Source organism: Heloderma suspectum, chromosome 4 (genome assembly GCF_057233095.1).
Source record: "Heloderma suspectum isolate Gila_16-S chromosome 4, 16-S_ref, whole genome shotgun sequence".
NCBI classification, from domain to species: Eukaryota; Metazoa; Chordata; class Lepidosauria; order Squamata; family Helodermatidae; genus Heloderma; species Heloderma suspectum.
Window position 1 is genome coordinate 173,175,497 of NC_139461.1, and position 8,591 is coordinate 173,184,087.

An 8,591-nucleotide genomic window follows, 5' to 3' on the forward strand; every position below is an offset into this window, starting at 1 on the left:
GCTGTGTGTTGAGGTCGTTAGGGATACCTGACGTCGTGGCCATCCAGCAGCCACCCCGGAGCTTATCAGGGAAAAACTGGATTTCCTGAGACTGCTTGAAGACCGATTCTTTTCCTTAAGTCGGGTTCTCCCTGGTATAGTGGTTGTATGCCCCAACCCCTGCATTTAGCTCGGGTATGCTAGCCCTGCCCAGGGGTGTGCCTTTCACTGCAAGGGATGTTTCCTCCCATTGTGCTGAATGAGGCTTGCCCTCTGAATGCCCACAGAAATAACAGAAGCCCCTCAACTGACATGGCACAGCACGATCTCGAGGGTCCGATTCTCCTGTGTTTGGTTTATTGCCTTAGGAAGAAACTACTTTGACCCTTCATTATAGAGATCCTGCAGGTTAAAAAGGGGGCTGCTTCTGTCTTTGTGTTTACTGCTCTCTTTCCCACAACAAACTCATTAGTGTCTACTCAGAAGTAACTCCTATTGTGGTCAATGAGACTTGCTCCTGAAATACAGGTGCATCTGGAGCTTCAGGGGAAAGGAGAAAGGGGGGAGGAGGAAGCTTCTCTTATTGGTTGAGCAGCCCCTGCCAGTCAGATGACGTTCACTCCAACCCCCACCCGGAAGTATGTTCTATGCAATGATTTTTACTGCTGCAGAGAATCTGCCCGTGGAGCCCTACTCACAGCAAAGCTGATTCCTTTTTTAAAATCCAGTACTCCTCCATTAGCTTCTCCTTCCATTGTCGTGGAAACACAGTCCAAAGCAGAGCAGGTATATATAGATGTGGATCAGGAGGAACCACACGTTTCCCAAGCAGGTCTGAGTAAGGCCCAGTCCAAGGGAGAGCATGTTGGAAGTGTGGGCGCAACTCAGCTAGCTTCGAAAAGAAAAGGACTGATGTATCTGCATGGGAAAACAATAGAGAGAGGACCTCTAAGCTTCCTAGACTGTCCTCTGATCTGTGCTGACTTACTTCCAGTGCTAGACTGACAGGGTTGCAGACCTCAGTTTCTAATTCTTCATGCTGTTGCCTCTCAGAGAGGAGAACTCTCTTTGGATCTCCCTCCATCTTGAGTTGGAGACCCTCCTATACAACATGTATTTCCTGCAATAAATGCAAGCTTTCTTATTACTTTGACCCAGTCTCCAGTGTGATTTATCCAGGTTAAAGTGTGCTCCTTCAGCTAGGATGTCACATAGCTCAGCCTCATCAGGTGTATTGCTGTTCTGCCAACAGAGCAATCCTGAGGAAGATGATTTAATGCCCTACCCTGAAGGTGGTATCTCACAGCCTTAGAACCCAAATTCTATCCACTACCCAGGGCCCTCACTCACATGTAAACTCTCAGCTTGGAAGAGAAAATCCTACTAGGAGACCATTCAGTGACATTGGAAGAGTACAAGCCTTTAAGGAGCTCTGCTGCTTTCAGCGCCCTGGCAGTTCACAGCTAAGGGGCAGAGTTTGGGCAGTCAGCAGGGCTTTAAGAATAAGGTGGCCACTTACGCATCACCCCCCAAAAGAGGAAATGCATCACCAAAAAGGACACTGATTTGCATAAAATTTGAATGTGTTAATTTATATGTATAGATGCAAAAATTAGAATTATTTACTATAATTCAAATAGAAAGGCAATGCATCTCACCAGATCTTTGGCTATTGGGTACTATAGAAATGTAATAAAGAAATAATGGGGAAAACTATGGGCAGGTGATCTGTGCTTCTGCTCAGTCTGTTCCCCAGGTGCTAACTGTTGATGGACCACTTCAAGATCTCCCCTTGTTCTCCTGGTAATTGTCCCACTGTCAGTTTCTGTTCCCAAAGGGGGGCGGGGCGGCTTTCATCACTGGTTTTATTGCATTCTTTCTCCCATTTTTTTTAAACTAGTGTAGCACAATTTTTAAAAATGAAAAGAAAAAAATGAGAGGAAAGCAGGAATTGAAGCTTCCCCCTACAGGAACAGAAACTGGCATTGGGGCAATTAAGAGAGGCTATTCAAGCGTCAAATAGACTATTCACCACTAATCCCCCTGCTGGGATCAGCAGGATGAAAGAAAATGGACTGAACCCACAACTGGGAAGTGTTTAATTAAAGGCACACGGATCTTAATAGTGTTTTGCCTGTCTACCCTAGATAGGCTGGTGCTGCATTTGTGTTTTATTACCACCCCCAAATTGCCACAGTTGCAGTTGCCTTTGCTAAATGGGACTCACTCATGAGTAAGAAGAACTTGGGCATGGTGAGAGGCATTGCTATATAATGTAGTGCTATATGGAACCTCTGTTTAAATTCTGCTCCCAGCTAATTGCAGAAAAGCAATGCCTCAGCACCACTCAAGGGCAGTAGTACAGAAGCAGCCAAACAGTCATGGGTGGATGTAAGTTGCAGCCTGTCCCTTCTTAACACTTGGCCAACAGCTGGGCTACCTGAGAAATATTCTTCCTTCCCTGCCCCTCCTCCTCACTTCACAACTGCTGTGGATTAAAAAGTCCTGCTTCCAATTTAAGACCCCTTCTCTAATCCGGCTTCAGTGGTCTTATCTTATTAAACTCATTTCTGCCCTGTCCCCCAGATCACTCCCTGATGTCATCCCTGAGGCTGGAGCAGGGAGGGAAGTATAATAGTTGTCATTGTCAGTCAAGAGTCTAATACTCTTGCAGATCTGCTCAGAGAGGCCAGAGCCTGGCCTAAATTAAGAACATCTAAAAAATGCATTTTATTCACCCACCAAGAATGATCACTTAAATATGAAGTAAGGATACATTTCAGCTCCTTAAGGATTTGTGCCAGCATTTGTATTAAACAGAGCATCTTTGAAGGGACAGAAATAAAATTTGGCCTGAGGTCTTAGCGTAGGAACCCAAACCATACCTATTCCCCCCAATAACCCTCTATTATTCCCCAATAATCTACCTCACTGGTTTCCAGATATTCAGCATTAAAAAGGCATGAAATGGTGCATGTAATGGAGGCTCCAAAGAGAAATTCAGAATGAAAGGACATATAATTCTGTGCTAATTTTTTTGAAAAATCTTAAACATGAATTTCACTCTATATATGTGATATGCATACTTTATTTAGTAGCTCAGTTTAAGGCTGTGCTGATGGTTCTACCTCAGGCACAATTCATTACAATTTATCACAGTTCCTGCCCACTTTCTGAAAGTAGATCAGCCACTATACTTACTTACAATATCTGTTTCCTCTCTATATGCTGGGGTGGTCTGACATGGGAACTAATACTGGAGTGTGCCTGCCAGATATACATTTCCTTGCACAATACAATTTATTTAACTTTCTGTGAACAAGACCTCCTAATGTTACTGATCTGTATGAATTTTGAAATTCAAAAAATCACATTTGAGGAGTAATCTATTTGCTAGCATCAAAATGGGCCAGTTATGACATCTAATTGTGAAAATCAGCTTCTAGGTTTGGTGAAATATATTATCTTGAAGCTCCTATTTAAATTTGTGAGAGGGAAGCATAGTATGCTTCTTAACAGGATATGCGTATGCCACAGACCCAGTACAATTAACCGACTGATGGATGTAGCAAAAAGCCATAGGCCATAATAACACACCCTATGCAGTTTGGAATGCTTACCAAATATACAGTGAATTCTTTATGCACACACTGGCAAACAGTTAATCTGGGAAAGAAGGAGATTCTGCGCCTTGGAAAGTCAGCTGACCTGGATCTGGTGTGAAACAAGTCCTGGAGAGGGGTTGCATCTCCTTGAAGGACCAGGTGTGCAGATTGATAGGACCTGCCACTGTCTGGTAAGTTGCAGGTACCTGCTATGGCCAGGAGTGCTTTTTACAAGCTCCAACTTGTGCATTAGTTGTGGCCCTATCGGGAACCATCAGACCTGGGCTCAGTTACCCATGCACTGCTTACCACCAAAACAGACTACTGCAATGTGCTTTACGTGGATCTGCCCCTGATGATGGTTCAGAAGCTCTAATTGGTTCAAAATGTGGCTACCTGGATGCTGGGAGTGGGGGCAGGCAGAAAGCTGGAACACATAACTGCACTGGCTGCTAATAAACTTCTGTTCCTAATTCAAAGTGCTGGTCTTCACGTTTTAAACCTTAAACATAATAGGACCAGGTTATTTGAAGAACTGCCATCATCCATATAATATTATACACGAAGATCCGTGCCAGGGGTCTTTCTGAAATGCCTGTCATTAAGATCTCTTGGGCTGACATGCACAAGAGATAGAGTGGTGTCCCTTCCTATTTACATATGTCTAGCCCCTTCTTTCACGAAGAGTCGGACACGACTGAACGACTGAACAACAACAAGCCCCTTCTATGCAGGTGTTTAGCTAAGCAGTAAAGACCTTTCTGTTCTGTCCAAATGTGCATCTGAGTTCAAACTATGCGCTCCATCCACACTGCATTGCTTTCAGTTGAACTAATGCTTCAGACACACACCCTGATACTTATCCAAGAGCACATTCCATTGACAGAAATGCCGTCTGGACAGACAAAACAGTGTGGATAGATTTAGGCCTGCAGTTTCTGATCCAGCACGTGGTAGGAACAAAATATACAAGATGCAATTTTAAAAAAATGTTTTGCAGGTCCACATTTGTTTCTTCCATTAGCAAAGTTCCCAGTAGTTCTCAACATGGAACTGAAATCCTGATTATTCAAAGCTGATTGAAGCCTATAGGAGCTTCTCTCTCTCCATTGACTTTGGCATCAGGCTTTTGGATCCCAGCCTCATTGTAATTATCCCTTCTATTCTGGACAGATGTTTGCTAGATGAAGTCAGCCTTAATTGTGCATTCAAAAAAGATCCCTCTACGGTATGAACACCATGCTCCAGTATTTCAGCGGACTGGAGGGGCTGCCACGGGAAGGAGGGGGTGAAGAAGTCCATTTCCATCGGTATAGTTGATCCAGCATAAATCTGGATCCAACCCAACAATTGCAAGCCGGCTGTGTGGTGAAATAGTCATGTGACCTTTTCACCACATGCCACATTCAGCCCAGACCAGTGATGTCTTGAGCATCAACGATGCTGAAGAAAAAGCGCCCTGCTGGAATCAAGGCTTATACAGGGGAAGATGGTGCTGTCACTCCTCCCAGGCTACAGATGGCACAGAGCCCCAAGTGGAAAAGCTGACGGCATGGCCACTGCCATGGTAATCTTCTACTTACTAACTGGGCGTGTTGAGTTTTAGAAGGTGGGGGAAAATTGTACAAGGGCAGGTACATACGTGGGTGCAGAAGGGCCTGCCCTGATGACCATGGAAATGATGAATTGTTTTGAGGGAGCATGTTCAGTGACATGGTTTTGGTGATGCTAATAGCAATGGCAGAATTCAGGGATCACGATAACCCATCGTGATGAGAATGAGACTAGCTTCCCCTTGGGCTCGTGCATCTCTCCCCCTCTGGTGTAGCTGCAAGGAAGCGTTTGGAAGCCTTTGCTTCCATTTTAGATCAACCACAGTTTGCCATTTCTGCTGAATTCAACAAACTGTGGTTAATCTTAACTGTAGTTTGTTTGAAACAAGCCAATTTCAAACTGTGGTTTATGAAGCTGGCTTGTTTCAACAAACTGTGGTTATGATTAACCACAGTTTAGGGTTTGGACATAATGCTAGACTGTGGTTAATCAAAATTTGAAGCAAAAGCTTATGATTTCCTTACAGCCACACCAGGGGAGGAGAGTGGAGGTGGGGGGAGAGTGCAATCCCAGAGAGAGGTTAGGCTCACTCCCATCATGATAACCCATAGTGTTGGTCTGTAATGAGAGTAAATTCATAGAGTGGCAGAATGGGAGAAGGCAAGATATTTCTGTTAAAAACCCGTCTATTATGTTAACCCTTTTTAGTACCAGATTAACATCTATAGCTTGATTTGCTTTTGTTATGCCATCCCAATGCTGGTATGATGTTAGAAATTAATTCATGGTGTAATTGATACAAATCATTAAGCTGTCACAAGGATTTGGTTTGTCAGGAGTACTGAAGAAATCAGCGGTTTGTTCTCCTATTTCCCCATCCCAGAGGATAATTAATGCAAACGTCATTGTGTTGTAGTCCAGCTGCTAGGCTCCAGGAACAGATGTTTTATTGTTAGTACAGAACTTTTTATTTTTAAAAAAACCTCAGACTTTTCAATTGTAGCAAAGGTGTTTTCAGTTCCTCTCCCCCAAAGCTGCATAAAATGTTAGAGTAAACAGATCCTAGGAAGAGCCTGACATATTTATAGATGCATCCAGTAACATTTTATCCCATATGCTGGGGGGCGGGAACCTCTATTTCTGTTCACAAAAGATTCTTTGGATGGACGGTGTTTATGGATATCTTTAGTGGTTTGGATAGGTACATTTGGTGGGACTCTGGCAATCTAGATAGCATGCGTGTGTGCATACACGCACATATATGGAGCACACACCATAAATGCTATAAAGCACATAGTACATTAAGGTCACAATCCTATGCAGTCCTACAACTCCCAGCATTCCCCACCCAGCATGGCTGGCTGGGGAATGCTGGGAATTGTAGGACCTTTTTTTCTGTCTAAGTATGCATAGGATTGCGCCTTAAAACTGCTTTATAAATAATTGTTACGTGATTGCATTTTCAGTATTATGCACTGCTATTGTATGAGACATATTATTTGTCTGGATATTTTAATCCCCCTGCCCCCAACGCTGCCCCAGTGAAAGTTCTCAGTAAATAACTCTCCAGGTTTTCTCTTAGCTGACTGCTCTTGTGGATGCTTTTCAAGCTGGACATTAACTGATCTTGTCTGGACAGTGGGCTGTTAATGGTAATAATAATAGCCATTGTCACTCAGCACTGCACCCATATTTTCTAACCATCCATAAGGACTAGAAATTTGTTTTAAACAGAACAAATAGAATCCAATAGTGTGCCTACTAAACACTGATAAGAGCCTTTTCAGCATTGGCACTGTGTGGAACTTTGTGAGATCCAGCAGCCCATTCACACGAGGGTACCAAGCGGTCACTGAAAATCTTCACCAAGCTTTTTGTGGTTATGAAGTCTGTTGATTTCAAAGTCTTGCCGCTGTGTTAAGTATACTAATATGATTCTTTCTGCAGTTTTTTTATATTATTGTAAGCTGCTTTGAGTACTGTTTGGCAGAAAAGAAGGGTATATGTTTAAATACTAGTGTTTTCTTTAAAGTACATTTGATCCCTTCTAGGAGTATTTGTGCTATGTGTGATTAATACAGCAGATAATCTGGAAAAATAATGTGACTCTACATTCTGGTTGATGTAGGTTTTACAAAACAGCATTTAGCCTTTCATCTGAAAATGTCCCAAGACTCAAGTATCAGGTAGGGCATCTTTGCTGTACAAAGGGCAGTATCATATATGGATTCCTTGATCATAACATCCATGCTTCTGGGAACAGTGTGGATTTGTCAGTGTCATCAAGAACAGGATTGGTCCATGAACATTTTGTAACTGGCCTAGTTCCAAGAGAGGAAACATAGCATTGTAGAAGAAAGCTGAATGGATGAGCGAGAAATAGCAAGAAAACAGGAGGGTGCAGCTCACGCGCTCACAAACACCCTCATGGTAACAATTGCACCATTGGCAAAGATCCATTTACTGTTGTTTGGAGTGGGGGGTCATCTCTTCAGTGCAAACAAACTGCTCTTGTTTTCTTGGAGCCTGCAGCTGCTGTCTCCCCCCGCCCCCCCTTTCCAACACACAAACACATACACTCTACCCAAATCTTCTACTCATTTTTTGGCTCCACTGCAGCGCCCATGAAGTAATGGATTTATAGAGTGGTGCTGTTTTGAACTGGGTGATCGTAACAACCAGGGCTGAAAGAACAGACTGCTCCCATATGGTGGTGACGTCATCCTGGCTGATGACGTTGCGGGGACATTTGTACTCAGTATCTCAGCTGTTGATTCCAGTCTTCACAGGGGAAGGGCTTGGACAGAAAAGGGCGTTCTAAAGATTCCAGGACATGGTTCAATTACTCTTCCCATCTTCTAGCTATAAATAAGCCAGTAAACCCAATTGCCAAGGGCAGAACGACAGTACGTTCTGCAGGGAATCAGGGTTGCTGGCTACGCTGACCTCCTTTTAGACAAATCAACACCCGTGCTATAGCCTACACCAGGATTTTAAAAATCTTTCCACCTCCAGGAAGCTTTCCCACATCAGCTTGGATGAGGGAGGGCACCAGGTTTGGGGAGGCTATTCTAAAAGCTGCACACTTGGCCAGAACTGCTGGGCCTCGCTGTTGCCCTGCATGAACGGAGTGTGGCACCAGAACACGTCCAGCTCTTTCCTGTGGCTGTGTGTTGCACGGGAAGAGCAACAGCAATGGGGAAGGTGCTTTTCAGAGAAGCTCGTCCGCCATTACTGATGTTGTCAATGGGAAAACAGGCTCCTCAGAACACACTTTGAAAAGCACTGATCTAAAGGAAGCAACTTGTTCGTACTGCTTGTTCATGTGGCTGAGGGATTATAATTAGAAACTGTCTGCTGACTCAGAATAAAATGAATCAGTCCTGTACTTCCAGGCCTGGATCATAACAGGCCAGAAGCCAGGTCCTCCATTCACCAAGAGATACTGGTGGA